Raw genomic sequence first — 9,711 nt, 5'->3', positions numbered from 1 at the left:
CCTTTCAATTTATTTTTTAATTGTTTGAGAATTTTGTACATGTGCATTCCTACTAAATCATGCTCTCATTCATCTTTATAACTCTGCTTTCTTGCACTATGATTGATGCCATCATCTGTATTTTTGTACTAGTGTATTAGAACCAATAGAATGAAATATGTGTTATAAAGGGGGAAGGTATATAAAAGTATCTCGGTAATTGTCATATTTAGGATTTCTATTAGTATAAAAGGACCCAATGACCACATTGACTTTTATAATAGGAAATTTTTAACTGGAGCCTGCTTAAAGGTTCAGAAGTTTACTCCATTAGCAACATAATGGGAACTATGAGAGCAAACAGATGGACATGGTGCTAGAAAAAAAGTAAGAGTTTACATCTGGATCAACCAATAGCAGGAAGGGAGTGACACTGGATCTGGTCTGAGAACTTGAAATCTCAAAGCCCACCCCAAGAAAACTTCTTCCAACAAGGCCACAGCTTCTAATTGTGCTTCTCCTTGACAACTAAACATTCTACTAGATGAGCTTGCACACACCATTTGTTATTTAAACCATCTCACAATATCTAAGAGAATACATATCATTTCCAGGTTTCTAGTCTAGGATACCTCAGAAAGATTTTTTGTTGTTCTCACCACTTGTATACAAGATTAAATTTGTCGTTTTTTATTGTTGAGTAGAGTAATACTACTTTTTGTAAATATACTAAATATTTGAAACCCATTGTTCTGTTGAAGAACATCTCAGTTTTTTTCTAATTTCTGTGTATTGTGAATAAGGTTTCTATTACATGTAAGATAAAGTGTCTTTGTAATAGGATGAAGTTTTCTTTGTGTATGTCTAGGAGTGATATGGTTGTATCCTGAGGTAGAATAATTCCAATCTTCTTGAGGAATTCAACACTGATTTCCATAGAGGGATGCATACATGCATCCTCACCAGCAGTGGAGGAGGGGATCTCTTACTCTACATCTTTGTCAGCATGGATTGGCACTTGTTTTGTTGATCATAGTCATTCTGGCAGGTATAAGATGAAATCTCCAAAAGTTTTGATTTATATTTACCTGATGGTTTAAGGCACTGAACATTTCATGAAGTACTTTGTAATTACTTTAAATTCCTTTTTTGAGATTTCTCTGTTTAGTTATGAGCAACATATAAAAATGTATTATGCATTTTTTCATATCTAATTAATTATGTTCTTTATATATTTTGGATATTGGCTGTCTATCAGATTTGAAGTTGGGGAAAATATTTACCCAATTTCTCAACTGCTGCTTTGTCTTTAAGACCATGTCATTTCCTTTGAAGAAGCTTGTCAGGTCTGTGAGATGTCATTTATTAATTGTTGGTCTTAGTGACTTTGCCAATAGTCTTCTATTAAGAAAAGCAGGATATTGGAGAGAGAGAGAGAGAGAGAGAGAGAGAGAGAGAGAGAGAGAGAGAGAGAGAGAGAGGAGCGGCAGGGAAAAAGGGGGGCCAGTTCAGATATGGGAGGTTATAGGGGAGAAGTACAGAGGGTCCAGAATTTGAAAGTAGGTCTGTAGCAATGGGGGAGGGGGAATGGTGGGTAGCTGCTGAAAGTCCCAGATACCAAGGACCTAAGAAGTCCTGAGGACCCAACCTGGAGGACTTTAGCTGAAATATCGAACAAAGGAAATATAGAACCTGTAGAGACCATATCCAGTGGATAGAAACAGATCCCAGTTGAGGGATGGTACCACCCACTCACCTCAAAAATATTAATCTAGAATTCCTCCTGTCAAAGGAAATGCAGGGACAAAGAGTTGAGTAGTAACTGAAGGAAATGCCATCCAGAGACTTCCCTACCTACGAATCCATCCTACCTGCTGACACCAAACCTAGACACTATTGCTAATGCCAAGAAGTGCTTACTGACAAGAGCCTGGTATAGGTGTCCCCTTAGAGGCTTTGTCAGAGCTGGACCAACAGAGATGTGGATGTACATAGCCAAACATTGGATTGAGCATGGGGATCCCAATAGGGAAGTTAGGGCAAGGAATGTAGGAGTTGAAGGGGTTTTCAAACTTATAGGAAGGACAACAGTATCAACCAACAAGATCCCCCAAAATTCTCAGGGGCTAAACCACCAACCAAAGAGTATACAGTGTATATCCATGGCTTCAGCTGGATATGTAGCTGAGGATTGCCTTATCTGGCATCACTGGGAGGAAAGCCCCTTGGTCTTGTTGAGGGTTGATGACCCAAGATAGGAGAACATTAGGCCACTGAGACAGGAATGAGGAGGCAGGGGAGGGAGGTGGGAATACAGGGCTTGTGGAGTAGAAACTGGGAAGGGGGATAACATTTGAAATCTAAATAAATAAAATAACCAATATAAAAGAAAAAATAAAGGCTTTTCCTGTGCCAATGAGTTCAAAGCTATTCCCTCAATTTATCATTTTTCAGGTTCAGTGTTTCTGGTTTTATGTTAAGCTCTTTGATCCATTTGGAGTTAATTTATGTGCATTGTGATGTATATAGATCCACTTTGATTTTTCTACATGCAGCCATCCAAGTTGACCAACACCATTTGTTGAAGACATTGTCTTTTCAGGTTGATCAATAGAATAGAATTGAAGACCCAGAAATAAAACCTCATACTTACAGATGCGTGAACTTTGAAAACAAAGTGAAAAAATATACAATAGATAAAAGAAGGCATCTTCAATAAGTGGTGCTGGTTTAACTAGCAGTCAGTATGTAAAAAAAATGAAAATAGACCCATATTTGTCACCTTGAACAGTTCAAGTCCAAGGGGATTAAGGACCTCAGCATAAAACAAGATACACTGAATCTGATAAAAGAGAAAGTGGGAAAGAGCCTTGAACTAATTGGCACAGGGAGAAATTTCTTAAACAGAACTCTAAAGGCTCAGGATCTAAGATCAAGAATGAATAATTCAGACCTAATGAAACTGAAAAGCTTCTATAAGGCAAAGGACATAGTCAATTGGACAGATAGGCAACCTACACGTTGGGGAAAATATCTGTACTAACCCCACATCTGATAGACAGCTAATATCCAAAATATAAGAAGAATTCAATAAGCTAAACACCAAAAAAAAACCCAAAAAAACAAAAATAAAAATTACAACAAACAACCCAATCAAAAAATGGGAGGTAAAACTAAAAAGAGAAATCATAACAGAGGAATATCAAATGACCAAGCAGGACTTAAAGAAATGTTCAGAGTCCTTAGTCATCAGGAAAATGCAAACCAAAATCACCCTGAGATTTCACCTTACACAAATCAGAATGGCTTAGATCAAAACCTCAGGTGACAGCACAAGTTGGCTAGGATATGGAGAAAGAGGAATACTCCTCCATTGCTGGTGGGATTGCAAACTAGAACAATCTGTCTGGAAAACAATATGGAAATTCCTCAGAAAATTGAAAATAGATCTACCTGAAGACCCAGCTATACCACTCTTGGGAATATACCCAAAATACACTCCATAATGCCACAGGAGTACGTGTTCCACTATGTTCATAGCAGCCTTATTTGTCATAGCCAGAAACTAGAAAAAAACCCAGATGCCCCACCACAGAGAATGGATACAGAAAATGTGGTTCATTTATACCATGGAATACTATTCAGTTATTAAGAATGAAGACATCATGAAATTTGCAGGCAAATGGATGGAACTAGAAAATACTATCCTGAGTGAGGTAACTCAGACCCAAAAGGACATGCATGGTATGTACTCACTAGTATGTAGATATTATCCAAAAAACAAAAGTACATAATACCTAGGTTACAATCCAAAGAACACAAGTTTAATAAGTGGGGATACCTCAATCCCACTTGGGAGTAAAAAGAAAGCAATCATGAGGGGAAGTGCAGAGAGAAGAAGGGAGCTGGGTGGGAGATGGTACAGGGAGGAAACAATGTCTCATGATCAGGTGTTCAGGTATCAGGAGACAGACAGGGGTGAAGCCCTGAGGGCCAGCAGAAAGAATGGAAATAGGCAACCTTGGGAGGTAGGAGGTGCAGGGACCCTCTAAAATGTACCAGAGATCTAGGACGTAAGAGAATCTCGGGACCTTAGATAAAATGCCCAACAGTGGGGAATGGAAACTTGTACAGTCCACCTCTAGTAGAAAGACAGGGCATCAACTAGAAGAGATGGTGTTGCCATCTGTCTTAGTCAGGGTTTCTATTCCTGCACAAACATCATGACCAAGAAGCAAGTTGGGGAGGAAAGGGTTTATTCGGCTTACATTTCCATACTGCTGTTGATCACCAAAGGAAGTCAGGACTGGAACTCAAGCAGGTCAGAAAACAGGAGCTGATGCAGAAGCCATGGAGGGATGTTCTTTACTGGCTTGCTTCCCCTGGCTTGCTCAGCCTGCTCTCTTATAGAACCAAGACTACCAGCCCAGAGATGGTCTCACCCACAAGGGGCCTTTCCCCCTTGATCACTAATTGAGAAAATGCCTTACAGTTGGATCTCATGGAGGCATTTCCTCTACTGAAGCTCCTTTCTCTGTGATAACTCCAGCTGTGTCAAGTTGACACAAAACTATCCAGTACACCATCTCTCAGTAAAAATTTCTGACCCAGAATTGTTCCTATCTAAAAGAACTCTATGGACCAAAAATGGAGAAGAGTCTGAGGGAAAGGATTTTCAGTGACCAGCCCAAATTGGTACCAATCTCAAGGAGAGGCTCCAAGGCCTGACATTATTACTGATTCTATGGTTTGCTTACAGACAAGAGCCTAACATGGCTGCCATGGGAGAGACCCAACAGGCAAGTCAGAAGCAGATTCTTACACCCACCCAAAAGAAAGAAGCTAGGGATCTCTGTGGTTGAATTAGGGAAATGTTGGAAGAAGCTGAGAAGGGTGACCCTATAGGAAGACCAGCAGTTTCAAATAACCTGGACCCCTAGATCTCTCAGACACTGAGCTACCAACCAGGCAGCATAAACTAGCTGACAGGAGGTCAGCAACACATATACAGTATAGGACTGCCTGGTTTGACCTCAGTTAAAGAAGATGCAAGAGACTTGAGGCCCCAGGAGTGGGAAGTCCTGGAGGGCTGGGGGTGGGGGACCAGGAACATCTTCTTGGAGATGGGGAGGAGGAATTGGATAAGAAACTGTTGCATGGTGGACCGGGAGGGGGATAAAGACTAGAGTGTAAAAATGATTAAATTAATGAAAGGAGGAGGAGGAAGAAGGGGAGGAGGAAAAGATTTGCCTTTTTTAGTGTCTGTTTCTTGACTCTTTATTTAAAAAAGTGTGTGGACTTATGATTGCATCTTCCATTCAAGTCCATTGATCAGCATGTCTGTGTTTATGAAAATTATATATTTTATTTCTATATTTTATAGCACAACTAGAAATGGGAGTGATCAAACCTCTAGTTTTTCTTTTCTTTCTCTCTCTCTCTCTCTCTCTCTCTCTCTCTCTCTCTCTCTCTCTTTCTTTCTTTCTTTCCTGTGTTTTCTTTTTTTTTTTTAATTTTTTTTAATTAGGTATTTTCCTCGTTTACATTTTTAATGCTATCCCAAAGTTCCCCCATACCCACCCACTCCCCCTTTTTGGCCCTGGTGTTCCTCTGTACTGGGGCATATAAAGTTTGCAAGTCCAATGGGCCTCTCTTTGCAGTGATGGCCGACTAGGCCATCTTTTGATACATATGCAGCTAGAGTCAAGAGCTCCGGGGTACTGGTTAGTTCATATTGTTGTTCCACCTAAGGGTTGCAGACCTCTTTAGCTCCTTGGGTAATTTCTCTAGCTCCTCCATTGGGGCTGTGTTTTCAAAGGAAGGTAAAAACTCATTTTAAGATCTGTGAAGAAATGTGTTGGAATTTTGAGGGGAAATGTATGGAATCTGTAGATTGGTTTTGGTAGAATGGCAATTTTTACAATATTAATTCTAGAAATTCATAATCAAGCACAGTCCTTTGATTTTCTGATATCTTCTTCAATTTATTTCTTCAGTGATTTGAGGTCTTTCTCATGCAAGGTTTTCTATTAATCGGCGAGAGGTATTCCAAGATATTTTATATTATCTGAGACTATTGTGAAAGGTTTTGTTTCTCAAAACCTTTTTTCACATTTGTCACTTTTATATCAATGAGATGTATTTTTTGATTACTGTTATTTTGTTGTGTTAGTGTATTTGTATTGTGTGTTTGTGTGTCTGTGTGTGATAGAAAAAAGATATAGACAGAGACAGATAAAGAGACAAAGAGAGTCAGAGAAAGAGAAACAGTTACAGAGACAGGGACAGACAGAGCATGCATTTCCCACTTTAGAATGTTAGACTGTTATTATTCTTTATATTTTCTTGGGTGTAGTTAACAACTTCCATTTTGAGTGTTCCTTTTAGTGTCTTCCATTGGGTTAAATTTGTAGACAAATATTGGGTAGTTTGGGGTTGTCATTCAAAATCTTATTTCCTTCATCTTTTATGATTTATCAGGTTTTGGTAGTGGGGCAGGAGATGGCTGGGTGTGAATGGGAATCAGTTCAGGAATCTATAATCTGGTGTTACAACTAGGCACACAAGAACCAAGTGTGATCCTTAGTAAATATTTAGGAAGTAGAAATGTTGGAAAGTGATTCGGTTATGAAGGTAGAATTGTCTAAAGAGAGACTATCATTTCTCCGAGGTCCACAAACCTGAACTGCTTCTTCTACAAGCTAGATACTATCTGTGAGAATGCATCATCTGTGAGACTTGAAGCTTAAGCATGGCAATGAAATGTTGATGATGGAGTTGCTTCACAAGAGGGAGGAAACCAGAATGTTACATCAGGATTTGCTTAGTCCCCTAGGAATGGAGATGAAGAGTAAGTCCATTCAGAGCAAAACATTTACTGCAGGCCTGAGGATGAGACTGAGTACTGGCCTTGGAGGACTGAAGGGAGAATTGGAGGTTTGTAGATGCTGTCCTTGCTTCTCTGGGCAAAGGGGCTTGTGAACTTCCAACCAGCATGCTGGGGTTGGAGGTTGGGACAAAATAATGAGTTGAGGAAAAGAACATCTTTAAGGGAAGATCTGTGTGATCCTCAGGAGGTGAGTTCAGGCTGAGAAGATAAGATGCAGGTGTTCTGCTGCAAAGCCTAGAATTAAACTAGGGGATTCGACTTGGAGAAGCAGAAAGAGAGGTGAAGATGTCCAATTATACAACTCTTTCCCTGGCTGGAGTACTTGTGGGTTCCCAGGGAGTCCCTGGTGGAGGTACAGGGAGGAATGAGCGACAGTTGGAGAAAGAGGAAGGGGAAGAATCTGGGGTCCACTGGAGATGGGGAAAGAGAGGGAAAGAAGCTGCAGCAGGTGTTTTGTTGCACAGCTGAGAACTGACTGCATTGGATTTTGGAGGAACAAAAGGAGAGGCAACAGTCAACATTTACCCTACCTTCTTCCCCATGTTGCAATGGCATTTTTGTTGCTTTCAGTTTTCATTGTTTTGTTTTTTTTTTAATTGGATATTTTCCTTATTTGCATTTCAAATGTTATCCCCTTTCCTGGTTTCCTCACTGAAAAGCCCCTATTCCCTCCTGCCTCCCTCTGCTCAACAACACACACACACCTGCTTCCTGGCCCTGGTATTCCCCTATACTGGGGCATAGAACCTTCACAGCACCAAGGGCCTCTCCTCCTATTGATGATCAATTAGGCCATCCTCTGCTACCTATGGCAGCTGGAGACATGCGTCCCACCATGTGTACTCTTTGGTTGGTGATGTAATCCCTGGGAGTTCTGGGGATACTGGTTAGTTCATATTATTGTTTCTCCTGTGGGGCTACAAACCCCTTCAGCTCCTTGGGTCCTTTCTCTAGCTCCTTCATTAGGGACCCTGTGCTTAGTCGAGTGGTAGGCTGGAAAGAGCCAATTCTGTATTTGTCAGACACTGGTGGAGCCTCTCTGGAGACAGTTATAATAGGCTTCTGTCAGTAAGCACTTGTTGGAGTCTACAAACATGTCTAGGTTTGGTGATTGTATATGGGATGGATATACAATACAGATACTTTGTCGCTGTAACTCTTTCCATGGGTAATTTGTTCCCCCTTCTAAGAAGGATCGAAGTATCTACACTTTGATCTTCCTTCTTGAGGTTCATGTGTTTTGGGAATTGTAACTTTGATATTCCAAGCTTCTGGACTAATATCCACTTATCAATGAGTGCATATCATGTGTGTTCTTTTGTGATTGGGTTATATCACTCAGTATGATATCCTCCAGATCCACCCATTTGTCTAAGGATTTCAAAAATTTATTGTTTTTAATAGCTGTGTTGTACTCCATTTTGTAAATATACCACATTTTCTGCATCCATTCCTCTGTTGAGGGATATCTGAGTTCTTTCCAGCTTACAATGAAGTAAATATTTTACCAGTTTTCATAATTTTGTTATTGTTTTTCAGTTGTGAAGAAAGATCACCATTTACTTTATAGTAATTGTGATTTTCCATTTATTTTATAGTAATTGTTTTTTGTTTAATTTTCATTTTAAATAAGTTATGCAATGTGGTTTCTTACCTACAACCTTTGAAAGCTATGTGTTTAGGTACCAAGATGAGCAAAGAAAGGATAAATTAAATTGACAATAAAAATGATATTGTATAGTATAGTGTATAGTACATTATACTATAGGAATAAAACACTATAATATAGCATATCATTATTCCTAACAATATGAATCATAGCATCCTGCCATTTAGCTAAAAGTATGAGGTTTCTGATAGTGGAACACAAAATATTATTTGGGAGGGGGTAAAGATATTCTTTATAAGTAGTAACAATATTTAATAAGATAACAATAGAAATGGAAAAGCCAGAGAAATAAAAGATAATTATTAAGTATTACATATTTTGTACAATGCTATAGGTTTACATAACTGGCAGATCACTAGTACTGATGCTGCAATGATTTGATGGCCAAAGTATATTACCTCTAAGAGATCAGTAGGAGGTAAAATATTCTAGCTCATTATAATATTATGGGAGTATAATGGTACATTTAGTGTGTAATTTGCTGAACTTTACATTACATTTACAGGTGAAATTTACATATATAGGTATATGACTGAACATACTTGTGTCTTAATTTCAACAGTTTAGTATTAACAGTAAAATATTATAGAAAATTCAGATAGAGCCCAAAAATTAATCATTTTTGTTACATAAATCAAACAATAAATCATGTCATATCATTTCCATACTCATTAATTGTGTGATATAATTTATTGAAGACTAATCTGTCTATGTTTCAAATGCATGACAATTATTTGAATGCAGTTGGATAATAACACTTCAAAACTTAAAATTTAATAAAACTTCATTATGTTGATTTGCCATTCATAAGCTAAAATTTTCAGTAGAATTTTATAATCATTGGTTTGAGCAAATTTATGATGATGTGATACCATCTTTGTAATATAATAATATCGTTTATTTATTGAAAACTGGTATGTTATGCCTCTGTAACCCTAACTCCAGACCCTTCAGCAAACACTGATTTTTAAAATTATTTCATAATTGTACCCCTTCAAAATATAATATTTTAGAATTATACCATGTATAACATTTTCAGACTATCTTCTTTTATTTCTTGATGAGCAGTCATGCTTCCTGCTTTCAATTTTAATACTGAATAATATTCCATTGTCTTAATATGCTATTGTCTATCAATGCACTTAACAAAGAGCATTTCCAGTACTTCAAAATT

Source organism: Mus musculus, chromosome 4 (genome assembly GCF_000001635.26).
Source record: "Mus musculus strain C57BL/6J chromosome 4, GRCm38.p6 C57BL/6J".
NCBI lineage: Eukaryota > Metazoa > Chordata > Mammalia > Rodentia > Muridae > Mus > Mus musculus.
The sequence above is the reverse complement of the archived record's forward strand: the minus strand, read 5'-3'. Positions refer to the sequence as shown.